Source organism: Lolium perenne, chromosome 4 (genome assembly GCF_019359855.2).
Source record: "Lolium perenne isolate Kyuss_39 chromosome 4, Kyuss_2.0, whole genome shotgun sequence".
Classification (NCBI taxonomy): domain Eukaryota; kingdom Viridiplantae; phylum Streptophyta; class Magnoliopsida; order Poales; family Poaceae; genus Lolium; species Lolium perenne.
This window is the reverse complement of record NC_067247.2, coordinates 26,017,974-26,034,468: the sequence shown is the minus strand read 5'-3', so window position 1 is coordinate 26,034,468 and position 16,495 is coordinate 26,017,974.

Here is a 16,495-nt window from a genome sequence, read left to right as displayed (position 1 = left end):
GAATGCACTCGTTTGACCGGTCAACAGGCAAAAGGGCCGGCCCACAAGACATGTGGGACCCACTTTCCTGTTATCGGGCCGGCCCATTTACAAAGTGGGGCCCACCTTAAAGCAAGTGGGCCGGCCCAAGAAGGTATTGGGCCGACCCAATTAGCACGTGGGTCCCACTTTCCTGCTATCGGGCCGACCCATTTAGTACGTGGGGTCCACAATAGATCAAATGGGCTGGCCCAACAAGCCAGTGGCCGGGCCAAAAACACATGTGGGTCCCACTTTCCTGCTATCGGGCCGGCCCATTTAGTACGTGGGGTCCACAATAGATCAAATGGGCTGGCCCAACAAGCCAGTGGGCCGGGCCAAAAACACAGGTGGATCCCACTTTCCTGTTAATGGGCTGGCCCATTTAGTATGTGGGGTCCACCATATAGCAAGTGGGCCAGCCCAAGAAGATAGTGGGCCGGGCCAAAAACACAGGTGGGTCCCACTTTCCTGTTAAAGGGCCGGCCCATTTAGTATGTGGGGTCCACCATATAGCAAGTGGGCCGGCCCAACAAGTAAGTGGGTCGGGCCAAAAACATAGGTGGGTCCCACTTTCCTGTTAAAGGGCCGGCCCATTTAGTGCGTGGGGTCCACCACAAAACTTTTTGGTCTGGCCCAACAAGTTAGTGGGCCGGCCCAATTAGTATATGGGGTCCACGGTAAATCAGGTGGGCTGGCCCGACGAGTTAGCGGGCCGGCCCAATAAGCTTGTGGGGCCCACTTTTCTTTTACTGGGCCAGCCCAGTAGTGGGTGGGGTCCACCTTAAAGCAAGTGGGCTGGCCCAATAAGTAAGTGGGCCAGCCCGTTTTGTTGGTGTTTATATGCCGGCATAATAGGCGCTTTAGGATTTTGCGGGCCGGCACATATGTGATTTCGCTTAATTGGGCCGCTTAAGTGATGGGAATTTGTGATTTAGATACTGAGAATATTTACGCAACACATGATTTCTGTCGGATAGCCTCACTTACCACAAGCACCAAGAAAAAATGCGCGAAAGAACTATAAAAACTAACTGAATATTACATCAGCTGCAAGGTTTTGAAAAAATATTACAGAACCCAGAGAAATTGAATGGTAATTAAACCTAGCAATACAATGAAGCGATCCAGCAATCTTTTAAGTTGTCCATGCAGCACCTATATCTGAAACAAAGACATTACAAGTTAAGACAACAACAATGGAAAGGCAAAGAAACTACAATATTGTTTGCCAAAGAATTTGGAACTCATCATTTCCTCGTTATAACAAGATCATTGTAATACGCACAATAAGCAAACAAAGAGTGTATGCCGCATATCAACAGCCAATATAACAGAGCACGTTAGAATGAAACAACAGACTTACTACTGTCGAGTCCCATGCAAACCAACATGTTCAGGGAGTACAAAATTGGCATGAACAACATAGTAGCAGGCTATAAATTTTGTAACAACGAATGAGCAAGATGAAGTTATGATGGCTACATCTACAGAGCAGGGAATGTAAACCAAAAATAGAAGTTACGATGGAAAAAGCTAAAGAGGAGGAAATGTGAACCAACATATGCCAAGTGCAATTACTTCAAGTTGACCGTGAACTAAATAATACTCCTGAACTTATAGTGAAGGGGATGCCAATCAAGATGTTTTGGGATATAAACTTGTAATGAGCAACACATAGAGGATAGTTAATGCTGGAGCTTAGGATGGACCAGATACAGAATATATTGGGATCACCTGTGAACTTGTATAAGAGGGAATGCAAACCAATATGTTCAGCATTTCATATGTGAGCGTCATGCCAAGCCAGAGAAACAATTCAATAATGCAGCTTTTGAAGAACAAGATGGCACACAAAATTATTATCTAGTAGTATGACAAGTTTATTTGTACTACAGGCTAGATAGCAGAGTGATAGCATGCCAAACTAAGTCCTTACTTTGTTAGCTTACAATGAACTAGATAAAAAACAATGGCATCAACTGTAGTACAGGGAATGCAAGCCAACATGTTCATGGAGTAAAAAATTGGTACAAACAACATAGTAGCAGGCCATAATTTTTGTAACAACGACTGAGCAAGATAAAGTTATGATGGCTAGATCTACAGAGCAGGGAATGTAAACCAAATATAGAAGTTACGATGCCAAAAGCTATAGAGTAGGGAATGCGAACCAACATGTGCAATTACTTAAAATTGGCCATGAACTAAATAATAGCAGGATGTTACTATAATAGCTAGGAATAAAACAGATAGGAGTTATAATGGCATCACTCATAAACTTGTAGATAAGGGAAACAAATCAATTTGTTTCGGGATATAAAGTTGTAATGAGCAACACATATAGGATAGTTAATGCTACGGCTTAGGATGGACCAGAAACGGAATATAGTGGGATCACCTGTGAACTTGTAGAAGAGGGAATGCACACCAATATGTTCACCATTCTATATGTGAGCGCCATGCCAATTAAGAGAAACAAGTTAATATTGCAGCTTTCGAAGAATCAGATGGCAGACAAAATTATGATGGAAGTAGCTGCTGTGACGAGTTCAAATAAATTTGTACTGCAGGATGGCAAAGCGATAGCATGCAGGAACTAATAGCAGGCAGTTACTTTGTTAGCTTACAACGAAGTAGATAGAAATAACAATGGCATCGCCTGTAGTACAGGGAATGCAAACCAACATGTTCAGGGAGAACAATATTGGCATGAACAAAATAGTAGCAGCCTATAATTTTTTTAACTACGACTGAGCAAGATAGAAGTTATGATGGCTACATCTACAGAGCAGGGAATGCATACCAAAATGTTCAATCTCTTAAAGTTAGCAATGAACTAGAAAATAGCAAGGTGTTACGGTCATAGCTAGGAATGAACTAAAAGAGCTTCAGACAAACAAGCATCTGAACCCAGAACATGGAGCTAAAACAAAGGACTTACATTAGGAGAAGCACTCTGTGGGAGTCGATCTTCCTGGGGTTGATAGATCCGGTGATGAAGTACGCTACATGTGCTACTTGGGGTTGGAGAGACGGCCTTTACAATTCATGGTTACTCATCTCATCTGCAAAAACGTAACGGCGCGTCGTTAGCACAAACACGTTCCCCCAAGATTAAACAAGAACTTGCAGGCAAGCAATAGAAAAGCGACAGTAGAAGAGTTTAGATCATGCACGGCACCGGTGAAGCAGATCTGGTTCATGCACAGCGGTGTCGGTGAGCAAGATCCGATGCGGTGGACGAAACCGCAGCTGAAGCGACTGCGGTAGACTGCTGGATGAGCATATGGTTTCGAGGTTCGGCGGGGATGATCCGGCCCGGTTGATGACGGCGTCGATGAAGCGGCTCCGGCAGGCAGCTGGATGACGAGGATCGCGAGGCCTCGGGTAGGCCAGGGAAGTCCGGCGGGGATGTTCCGGTGCGGTGGTCGTGGAGGTGGGGGAGAGAGGGACTTGGGAAGTTCCGGTGGGTGGTCTGAGGGAAATGATTTTTTTTGGGGGGGGGGGGGGGGTTTCCGGGCTAGGGAGGTGGTGATCGAAAAAATGACGGGCAAACCCCCCCACCAACCGACTTTTCTGTCATCTCCACAGGGTTAGAATGGGAATTTGGAAGCGTGTGAAATTTTTGTATTTTGTGGGCGGGAAGTTTTGCCGCTATGAGATTTTGAATTTGGCTACCGTCCAACTATAATGATAAAAAATTGTGAGACCGTACTAGTACCTCTGTTCAAGGCCGAGTACAAAATCAAATCATCATCACCTTGAATATCGGTCACTACCATGATCATGATCTATCTCTGAAATTAGTGTATCCGCTAGATCTTGCAAAGTATAATGATAAAAAGAATTGTGAGACCGTACTAGTACTTCTCTTCTAGGCCGAGTGCAACATCAAATCATCATCACGTTGAAAATTTGTTACCATGATCATGATCTACCTCTGAAAATGGGCGCATCCGCTAAAACTTGCAAAGTATAATGATACAAAATTGTTAGACCGTACTAGTACTTATGTTCAAGGTCGAGTGCAACATCAAATCATCATTACATTGAATATTGTGTTACCATGATGATGATCTATCTCTGAATTTGGCGCATCCGCTAAATCTCGCAAAGTATAATGATAAAAAAATTGTGAGAATGTACTAGTACTATGTTCAAGGCCGAGTGCAGGATCAAATCATCATCACGTTGAAATTTGTTACAACGATCATGACATATCTCTAAAATTGGCGCATCCGCTTTATTTTGCACGTGGCGCATCTCGGTGCGAAGCAACAGGTCGGTGATATCAAGGTTGAGGCGTCGGTAGCGTCATCGGGCTCTCTTCTCTTGATAGATCTTCTACATAGCGCGGTGCACCGCCTGCCGAGAAGAAGTCACATGTGAGACCGAGGTGGAGACGTCGCAGGCATCCTCGAGGCGCGGCCGCCCTTCTACGAGCCAACGTCGACTCAAGGTATGAATCCATGCGTTCTCGCGCCCTTCTAACGATGAAGTGGGGTGCCTTAGATTTATTGTTCTTCTCTTACAATTATTTCGAGCTGAACATGTGTGCTCTTTCTCTGAATATATTGCTTGAAAAGCTAACCAAGTTACTTAAATTCACTTTGTTCTTAATCGTGTGTGCTAATTTTGTTATTTTTGCTGACGGTGGTGCGCGCAATGAGATTTATTTGTGGGTGTGTTGAGCTGTTAGGCCTAAGTCGAAATCCTCAGCTAAACGAGGCATCAACTTAACACATAAAAAAAGGTGTTCAATCTCGCCCACAATGTCCTCTTCTTTCCTCTTCCTTTATTGGAACTTGTTTTGCAGACAAGGAAAGTGGCACGTGTAATGTGAGTAAAACCCTCTTAGCCAAAATCAGCTATGAGCACGATTTTAGGTATTGTAGATGCCCCAATTGACTCTCATCCCCAATGTAGTCTTTTTTATGTCGGTATAGACTTCTTTACTGGATGTATACTATCGTACATGGCATGCATTTGCCTAATGAGCAGCATTGTATTGCTATTCTAGCCAACCTGATCGATCTGTCAAGCTTCATGCACGAGATGCCATGTTTAATTTACTCCCTCGCTTTGAACTTTAAACATGACCAGGAGCATGAGGGCCACATTAACCCACGATCCTGAAAATTTGTTGGTCTATCCCGAGAAACGAGGAGGTTTAAGGAAACGAGGAGTCCAGCGCGTGCGGAAGGTGCTTTAATCGTGCGAGCATGCAGGGGCAAAATGAGGAAACTAGCGATTACTTTCTCTCCTGCCAGTCTTATACCTTAATAAATGGGCAAACTAAGCACGTTGTAGCTAATCCTTTTATTAATTAAGCAGCTATATTAGTCAATAAGATTGCCTTATGTTTTTCCTCAGTTTTCGCCAAGCCCTTATTTGTAACCCGCAGAAAGAGCTCAGATGGGAGGATTCCCGTTTAGTTGAGCATTCCGTGCTGACGTGTGGGGCTAGTAGAAAGGGACCGCGTGGGACAGGACGAGACCGCGTTTGGTTGTACGTGAGCAGGAGCTGGGTTCTGTCTCTCTCGGCGCGAATTGGCATTTTTAAGAGCACCTTTTCCCCCTCTGTCTCTTTGTCTTTTTTAACCAAATTAGTATCAAATCTAGAGAAGCTTGCATTTCTGTCTTTCTTCAATTATTTGTGCCTTTTGGCCCTCGTTGTTTGCCCAATATGGCAGCAAATCCAGTACTCCCTCTGGTCCATATGTATGTAGTTAAATCTAGAAGCAAATCTCCAGGGTAATGTACGACAAATTCACAGTCATAGTAAATCTAGAAAACAAAGTAGGGCCAACAAAATATAGTAGAATAGGGATAGATAATAGGGATCCCTCCCTAGATAATAAGCTGCATACACAGCAGCCAACATAGTAACAGGTTCGAGGTTCTTCACAACACCATCATACTAACAACATAATGATATGTCTCCGACGTATCGATAATTTCTTATGTTCCATGCCACATTATTGATGATATCTACATGTTTTATGCACACTTTATGTCATATTCGTGCATTTTCTGGAACTAACCTATTAACAAGATGCCGAAGTGCCGCTCTCGTTTCTCGCTGTTTTTGGTTTCAGAAATCCTAGTAACGAAATATTCTCGAATTGGACGAAATCAACGCCTGTGTTCCTATTTTTCCCGGAACCATCCAACACCCGAGAGCCGCCAGAGGGGAGCCCTGGGGGCCCCACACCACACCCTGGCGCGGCCAGAGGGGGGGCCGCGCCGCCCTATGGTGTGGGCCCCCCAGAAGCCCTCCTGCGCCGCCTCTTCGCCTATATAAAGCCTCCGTCGCGAAAACCCTGATACGTTCGACGAAACCCACAGAAACCTTCCAGAGCCGCCGCCATCGCGAAGCCAAGATCTGGGGGACAGGAGTCTCTGTTCCGGCACCCTGCCGGAGCGGGGAAGTGCCCCCGGAAGGCTTCTCCATCGATACCGCTGCCATCTCCACCGCCATCTTCATCACCGCTGCTGCTCCCATGAGGAGGGAGTAGTTCTCCATCGAGGCTCGGGGCTGTACCGGTAGCTATGTGGTTAATCTCTCTCCATGTACTTCAATACAATGATCTCATGAGCTGCTTAACATGATTGAGATTCATATGAGCTTTGTATCGCTACTAGTTGTGTGCTACTCATGTGATGTTATTAAAGTAATCTATTCCTCCTGCATGGTGTAAAGGTGACTAGTGTGTGCACCATGTGGTTCTTGTCGTAGGCTATGATCATGATCTCTTGTAGATTGTGGAGTTAATTATCATTATGATAGTATTGATGTGATCTATTCCTCCTTCATAGTGTAATGTGGGCAGTGTGTGCACTATGTTAGTTCTTGGTTTATTTTGCAATGATCTATTATGCTCTAAGGTTATTTAAATATGAACATTATTGTGGAGCTTGTTAACTCCGGCATTGAGGGTTCGTGTAATCCTACGCAATGTGTTCATCATCCAACAAAAGAGTGTATGTAGCACATATGAGAAAGAGTTATTTATTATGCGATCAATGTTGAGAGTGTCCACTAGTGAAAGTATGATCCCTAGGCCTTGTTCCTAAATACTGCTATCGCTGCTTGTTTACTGTTTTACTGTGATACTACTGCTGCAATACTACCACCATCAACTACACGCCAGCAAGCTATTTTCTGGCACCGTTGCTACTGCTCATATATATTCATACCACCTGTATTTCACTATCTCTTCGCCGAACTAGTGCACCTATTAGGTGTGTTGGGGACACAAGAGACTTCTTGCTTTGTGGTTGCAGGGTTGCATGAGAGGGATATCTTTGACCTCTTCCTCCCTGAGTTCGATAAACCTTGGGTGATCCACTTAAGGGAAAACTTGCTGCTGTTCTACAAACCTCTGCTCTTGGAGGCCCAACACTGTCTACAGGAAAGGAGGGGGAAAGTAGACATCAAGCACTTTTCTGGCGCCGTTGCCGGGGAGGAAAGGTAAAAGGCACTCATACTCCGGTTCCAGGTAAAGTACTTTTCTGGTGCCATTGTGTTTGTGCTCGAAGCTATTTCCTTTAGATCCTGCAATTGCAACTTTTTGTTTCTTGTTTACACTAGTTAGGCATAATGGAAAACATCTGTGAGCTCTTTGTACTATTTCCTGAGTCAAGACATGAGTGGTTTAATGCGAAAATTAAAAAACCCATGGAACATGTTAGCATGAATACTTTGAACACCATTGTTGCTAATGATATGGAAAATTCTAAGCTTGGGGAAGCTGGTTTTGATGAGCATGATCTTTTTAGTCCCCCAAGCATTGAGGAGAAAATTTTCTTTGATGATACTTTGCCTCCTATTTATGATGATTATAATGATAGTAGCCTTTTGGTTCCACCTGTTATGGAGGATGAATTTGATTATGATTACAATATGCCTCCTATATTTGATGATGAGAATAATAATGATAGCTACTTTGTTGAATTTGCTCCCACTATTACTAATAAAATTGACTATGCTTATGTTGGGAGTAGTAATTATTTTATGCATGAGACTCATGATAATAATGCTTTATGTGATAGTTATATTGTTGAATTTGCTCATGATGCTACTGAAAGTTATTATGAGAGAGGAAAATATGGTTGTAGAAATTTTCATGTTACTAAAATACCTCTCTATGTGCTGAAATTTTTGAAGCTACACTTGTTTTATCTTCTTATGCTTGTTACTTTGCTCTTCATGAACTTGCTTATTTACAAGATTCCTATGCATAGGAAGCATGTTAGGCTTAAATTTGTTTCACACTTGCCTCTTGATGCTCTCTTTTTCTTCAAATACTATTTCTTGCGAGTGCATCATTAAAACTGCTGAGCTCATCTTAATGGCTATAAAGAAAGAACTTCTTGGGAGATAACCCATGTGTTATTTTGCTACAGTACTTTGTTTTATATTTGTGTCTTGGAAGTTGTTTACTACTGTAGCAACCTCTCCTTATCTTAGTTTTGTGTTTTGTTGTGCCAAGTAAAGCCGTTGACAGAAAAGTAAGTACTAGATTTGGATTACTGCGCAGTTCCAGATTTCTTTGCTGTCACGAATCTGGGTCCACCTCCCTGTAGGTAGCTCAGAAAATTAAGTCAATTTACGTGCATGATCCTTAGATATGTACGCAACTTTCATTCAATTTGAGCATTTTCATTTGAGCAAGTCTGGTGCCATTTTAAAATTCGTCAATACGAACTGTTCTGTTTTGACAGATTCTGCCTTTTATTTCGCATTGCCTATTTTGCTATGTTGGATGAATTTCTTTGATCCACTAATGTCCAGTAGCATTATGCAATGTCCAGAAGTGTTAAGAATGATTGTGTCACCTCTGAATATGTTAATTTTTATTGTGCACTAACCCTCTAATGAGTTGTTTCGAGTTTGGTGTGGAGGAAGTTTTCAAGGGTCAAGAAAGGAGGATGATATACTATGATCAAGAAGAGTGAAAGCTCTAAGCTTGGGGATGCCCCGGTGGTTCATCTCTGCATATTTCAAGAAGACTCAAGCGTCTAAGCTTGGGGATGCCCAAGGCATCCCCTTCTTCATCGACAAATTATCAGGTTCCTTCTCTTGAAACTATATTTTTATTCGGTCACATCTTATGTGCTTTACTTGGAGCGTCTGTATTGCTTTTATTTTTGTTTGTGTTTGAATAAATTGGATTACATCATGCTTGTGTGGGAGAGAGACACGCTCCGCTGGTTCGTATGAACACATGTGTTCTTAGCTCATAATATTCATGGCGAAGTTTCCTCTTCGTTAAATTGTTATATGGTTGGAATTGGAAAATGATACATGTAGTAATTGCTATTAATGTCTTGGGTAATGTGATACTTGGCAATTGTTGTGCTCATGTTTAGGCTCTTGCATCATATGCTTTGCACCCATTAATGAAGAAATACATAGAGCATGCTAAAATTTGGTTTGCATATTTGGTTTCTCTAAGGTCTAGATAATTTCTAGTATTGAGTTTGAACAACAAGGAAGACGGTGTAGAGTCTTATAATGTTTTCAATATGTCTTTTATGTGAGTTTTGCTGCACCGGTTCATCCTTGTGTTTGTTTCAAATAAGCCTTGCTAGCCTAAACCTTGTATCGAGAGGGAATACTTCTCATGCATCCAAAATACTTGAGCCAACCACTATGCCATTTGTGTCCACGATACCTACCTACTACATGGTATTTTCCGCCATTCCAAAGTAAATTGCTTGAGTGCTACCTTTAAAATTCCATCATTCACCTTTGCAATATATAGCTCATGGGACAAATAGCTTAAAAACTAGTGTGGTATTGAATATGTACTTATGCACTTTATCTCTTATTAAGTTGCTTGTTGTGCGATAACCATGTTCACTGGGGACGCCATCAACTACTCTTTGTTGAATATCATGTGAGTTGCTATGCATGTTCGTCTTGTCTGAAGTAAGAGAGATCTACCACCTTATGGTTAAGCATGCATATTGTTAGAGAAGAACATTGGGCCGCTAACTAAAGCCATGATCCATGGTGGAAGTTTCAGTTTTGGACAATATCCTCAATCTCATATGAGAAAATTATTAATTGTTGTTACATGCTTATGCATAAAAGAGGAGTCCATTATCTGTTGTCTATGTTGTCCCGGTATGGATGTCTAAGTTGAGAATAATCAATAGCGAGAAATCCAATGCGAGCTTTCTCCTTAGACCTTTGTACAGGCGGCATAGAGGTACCCCTTTGTGACACTTGGTTAAAACATGTGCATTGTGATGATCAGGTAGTCCAAGCTAATTAGGACAAGGTGCGGGCACTATTAGTATACTATGCATGAGGCTTGCAACTTATAAGATATAATTTACATGATGCATATGCTTTATTACTACCGTTGACAAAATTGTTTCATGTTTTCAAAATCAAAGCTCTAGCACAAATATAGCAATCGATGCTTTTCCTCTATGGAGGACCATTCATTTACTTTTATTGTTGAGTCAGTTCACCTATTTCTCTCCACCTCAAGAAGCAAACACTTGTGTGAACTGTGCATTGATTCCTACATATTTGCATATTGCACTTGTTATATTACTCTATGTTGACAATTATCCATGAGATATGCATGTTATAAGTTGAAAGCAACCGCTGAAACTTAATCTTCCATTGTGTTGCTTCAATACCTTTACTAAGAATTTATTGCTTTATGAGTAACTCTTATGCAAGATTTATTGATGCTTGTCTTGAAAGTACTATTCATGAAAAGTCTTTGCTATATGATTCAATTGTTTACTCATTGCATATACATTGTTTTGATCGCTGCATTCATTACATATGTTTACAATATGATCAAGTTTATGATGGCATGTCACTCCAGAAATTATCTTTGTTATCGTTTTACCTGCTCGGGACGAGCAGAACTAAGCTTGGGGATGCTGATACGTCTCCGACGTATCGATAATTTCTTATGTTCCATGCCACATTATTGATGATATCTACATGTTTTATGCACACTTTATGTCATATTCGTGCATTTTCTGGAACTAACCTATTAACAAGATGCCGAAGTGCCGGTTCTGTTTTCTTTGTTTTTGGTTTCAGAAATCCTAGTAACGAAATATTCTCGGAATTGGACGAAATCAACGCCCAGGTTCCTATTTTTCCCGGAACCATCCAGAACACCCGAGAGCCGCCAGAGGGGAGCCCTGGGGGCCCCACACCACACCCTGGCGCGGCCAGAGGGGGGGCCGCGCCGCCCTATGGTGTGGGCCCCCCAGAAGCCCTCCTGCGCCGCCTCTTCGCCTATATAAAGCCTCCGTCGCGAAAACCCTGATACGTTCGACGAAACCCACAGAAACCTTCCAGAGCCGCCGCCATCGCGAAGCCAAGATCTGGGGGACAGGAGTCTCTGTTCCGGCACCCTGCCGGAGCGGGGAAGTGCCCCCGGAAGGCTTCTCCATCGATACCGCTGCCATCTCCACCGCCATCTTCATCACCGCTGCTGCTCCCATGAGGAGGGAGTAGTTCTCCATCGAGGCTCGGGGCTGTACCGGTAGCTATGTGGTTAATCTCTCTCCATGTACTTCAATACAATGATCTCATGAGCTGCTTAACATGATTGAGATTCATATGAGCTTTGTATCGCTACTAGTTGTGTGCTACTCATGTGATGTTATTAAAGTAATCTATTCCTCCTGCATGGTGTAAAGGTGACTAGTGTGTGCACCATGTGGTTCTTGTCGTAGGCTATGATCATGATCTCTTGTAGATTGTGGAGTTAATTATCATTATGATAGTATTGATGTGATCTATTCCTCCTTCATAGTGTAATGTGGGCAGTGTGTGCACTATGTTAGTTCTTGGTTTATTTTGCAATGATCTATTATGCTCTAAGGTTATTTAAATATGAACATTATTGTGGAGCTTGTTAACTCCGGCATTGAGGGTTCGTGTAATCCTACGCAATGTGTTCATCATCCAACAAAAGAGTGTATGTAGCACATATGAGAAAGAGTTATTTATTATGCGATCAATGTTGAGAGTGTCCACTAGTGAAAGTATGATCCCTAGGCCTTGTTCCTAAATACTGCTATCGCTGCTTGTTTACTGTTTTACTGTGATACTACTGCTGCAATACTACCACCATCAACTACACGCCAGCAAGCTATTTTCTGGCACCGTTGCTACTGCTCATATATATTCATACCACCTGTATTTCACTATCTCTTCGCCGAACTAGTGCACCTATTAGGTGTGTTGGGGACACAAGAGACTTCTTGCTTTGTGGTTGCAGGGTTGCATGAGAGGGATATCTTTGACCTCTTCCTCCCTGAGTTCGATAAACCTTGGGTGATCCACTTAAGGGAAAACTTGCTGCTGTTCTACAAACCTCTGCTCTTGGAGGCCCAACACTGTCTACAGGAAAGGAGGGGGAAAGTAGACATCACATAACAACAAGGGATCCCTAGCTAACAACAAAATAGAAGCTGCTTTGCAGCAGCAGCACACGTCCAGGACTCCGCCTACCCCATCTACCTCTGCCTCCACTTGTTGCTCCCCTTGGGAGCCTTGGGCTTGAGCGGAGGCATGCGCCCGGCGGAGATCTCCACCCGCTGGACGCTGCGGAGGTGCATGCCGAGCGCCTTGTGCTTGGCGCGGAAGGAGTAGGGGTTCACCGACGCGCCGACCTTGGGGAAGATGTTGCCGATGTTCTCGGCATGCGTGAGGAGGCAGTTGAAGTCAGAGCCGCCGAGTCTCCTAGTGCAGAAGGGGCACCTGTAGACACCCTTGGCGAAGTAGGAGACGTACTGGCCGACCTGCAGCCTCCGCAGCACCTGGCGAGTCTTGGTGTGATGGTCCTCGTCGTCGCTGCCGACGTCGCTGCCAGACACCTGATCCATATCAAACGGGAACTATGAGTGAAGGAGTTGCAACGATGTCTAACGTGCATGATAACAAAGTAAGGAAAAACAGAGCCAGCCTCAGTTAGAGTGGAGACGATTATATGTCTACAGGGATGGTGTTAGCGAACCAAAGCTCATGCACAACAGATTTGTACACAACAATGGTTCGCTGAACCCACTCTGTAAAAATTTGTGCCCAACGATTCATCATAGGCAAAGAAACAGATTCCAGATTATTTGCAAAATTAAACGGTTGATATCTTTTGATTCGTGCATAACTGATTGAGATCCCATGATTACTTGCATAAATTAACTGATTGAGATCTCATTATTACTTGCATAAATTAACCGAACGGCCGAACTCCAAATCTTCAACGAAATCAATAAGGGGTCAAAGCAAAATGGAATAAAATCGGCGCAAATATTAATCCAATACTCATCCATCTACAGATCGGCACTAATAGCTACTAGGGAACCAGCAAAAATAGGGTTCAAAGAGGAATGGGGAACAAAAAAAGGGAGCAAACCATAGTTACCTCGTTCCATGGGTCGTCCATGCAGGTGTCGTAGGGGTTCGGAGGCGGGATGTACGACACCTCCTCACAGGGGTCCCATCCCGGCGGGATCCGACCGCCACCGGCGGTGGCGACGGCCGTTGAGGGGACGGCATCGACGAGGGAGGCGTCGCGCTTGGAGCCGACGGCGTCATGGACGATGGGATTCGCATTCTCCTTGCACATCATCTCGCCGGCAGAGAGGGAGAGGGTTTTTCGCTTTGGAGAAGATGATGGGACGTGAGAGGAGGCGTTGCATGAGCTAGTGAGAGTGACAGAGAGAGTGCGAGGAGGCGTCTATAAAGGCGAGGGGTGGTTAATGCAACCCGCGTCCTACGCGTCCACCATTGATCGTCTGCACGTCTTGGGCTTCTGCAACGCGACACGCATCCACGATTGCACATCTTCGACTTCTGCACCGCGACCCGCGTCTATGCGTCAACAATTGCACATCTTCCACTTCTGCACCGCAATACGCGTACTCGAGTCTAACCCTGGAAATTTAGTATTTTTTGTGTGCTCAGTTTTCCCCTTGAGTACTAATACTGGCTAGTGCAATATACTCAGTTTCACCTCAAGTGGATGGTCAACAGAGAGTCAACAAATGGGATTAACTAGTTAAATGAGTCAACAAATGGGATTATCAAGCTTACTTATTCGTTTTCACGTGTTAAACTTGTCTAAATCTTGGTCAAACCTAGGATTTGATCAAGATTCAAATGGGCAGAAAATTAAAAAAAAACAGAAAAATGAAAAACCAAAGCACATAGTCTTGTTATGTCATATTGTAAGCATTACAGTTGATAAACAAGGTCTAGACATATTCAAACCATACAAATCATGTATCTACCCTCTAACCCTAAACTATGTCTTATGACGTCAATCATGAAGAGAAGTGGTTTTGGGTTTCAAACATGGAAATTTCAAAAACCTCCCAAAAACATCATTTTAGAGTGACAAAGAAGGATACATGCTCCCCTTTTCATTTTCATGTTTTAAACGTGTACGTTTAAATCTTGGTCAATCCTAGGATTTGGCCAAGATTCAAATGGGCATCAAAATTTAAAAAAATCAAAAAAATGAAAAACCAAGGCACATAATTTTCTTATGTCATATAGTAAGCATTCAAGTTGATAAACAAGGTCTATAAATATTCAAGCCAGACAAATCATGTATCTATACCCCTAACCCCTAAACTCTGTCTTATGAAGTCAAGCATGAAGAGAATTGGTTTTGGGTTTCAAACATGGAAATTCAAAAAAAAAACCAAAAGCTTCATTTTAGAGTGACTAAGAAGGATCCATGCTTACCTTTGCATTTTCATATTTTAAACTTGTTTAAATCATTGTCAAACCTAGGATTTGTCCAAGATACAAATGGGCACAAATTTAAAAAAATCAGAAAAATGAAAAACAAAAGCACATAGTCTTCTTGTGTCATATCGTAAGCATTCAAGTTGATAAACAAGGTCTAGATATATCCAAACCAGACAAATCATGTACCTACCCCCTGTCGATCTTATGAAGTCTAGTATGAAGAGAAGTCGTTTTGGGTTTCAAACATGGAAATTTCAAGAACATCTCAAAAGCTTCATTTTAGAGTGACTAAGAAGGATCAAGGCTTACGTTTTCATTTTCATGTTTTAAACTTGTTTAAATCCTGGTCAAATCTAGGATTTGACCAAGATTCAAATAGGCATAAAATAAAATAAACAGAAAAATGAAAAACCAAAGCACATAGTCGTCTTATGTCATATAGTAAACATTAACATTGATAAACAAGGTCTAGACATATTCAAACTAGACAAATCATGTATCTACCCCCTAACCCCTAAACTCTGTCTTATGAAGTCAAGCATGAAGAGAAGTTCATGGTTTTGGGTTTCAAACATGGAAATTTCAAAAAACTCCCAAAAACATCATTTTAGAGTGACTAAGAAGGATACATTCTTCCCTTTTCATTTTCATGTTTATACTTGTTTAAATCTGCTTGGTCAAACCTAGGATTTTACAAGATTCAAATTTGCATCAAAATTCCAAAAAAAATCAGAAAAATGAAAAACCAAAGCACATAGTTTTCTTATATCATATAGTAAGCATTAAAGTTGATAAACAAGGCCTAGACATATTCAAACAAGAAAAATCATGTATCTACCCCTACCCCTAAACTCTGTCTTGTGTAGTTAAGCATGAAGAGAAGTGGTTTTGGGTTTCAAACATGGAAATTTCAAAAACCTCCCAAAAGCTTTATTTTAGAGTGACTAAGAAGGATCCATGCTTACCTTTTCATTTTCATATTTTAAACTTATTAAAATCATTGTCAAACCTAGGATTTGACCAAGATTCAAATGGGCATAAAATTTAAAAAGATCAGAAAAATGAAAAACAAAAGCACATAGTATTCTTATGTCATATATATAGTAAGCATTCAAAAGTTGATAAACAAGGTCTAGACATATTCCAATAATACAAATCATGTATCTACCCCTAACCATAAACTCTGTCTTATGAAGTCAAGCATGAAGAAAAGTGGTTTTTGGTTTGAAACACGGAAATTTCAAAAACCTCCCAAAAGCTGCATTTTAGAGTGACTAAGATGGATCCAAGCTTACCTTTTCATTTTCATGTTTTAAACTTGTTTAAATCTTGGTCAAACCTAGGATTTGACCAATATTCAAATGGGCATAAAATATAAAATAAAAAAACCAAAGCACATAGTCTTCTTATGTCATATAGTAACCATTCAAGTTCATAAACAAGGTCTAGACATATTCAAACCAGACAAATCATGTACCCCCTAACCCTAAACTCTATCTCATATACGAAGTCAAGCATGAAGAGAAGTGTGGTTTTGGGTTTCAAACATGTAAATTTCAAAAACATCCCAAAAGCTTCATTTTAATTAGACTTAATAATTAATTAAGAAGGATCCAGGATTAATTACCTTTTCATTGTCATGTTTTAAACTTGTTTAAATCTTGGTCAAACTTGGGATTTGACCAAGATTCAAATGGGCATAAAAATTCAGAAAAAAATTCGA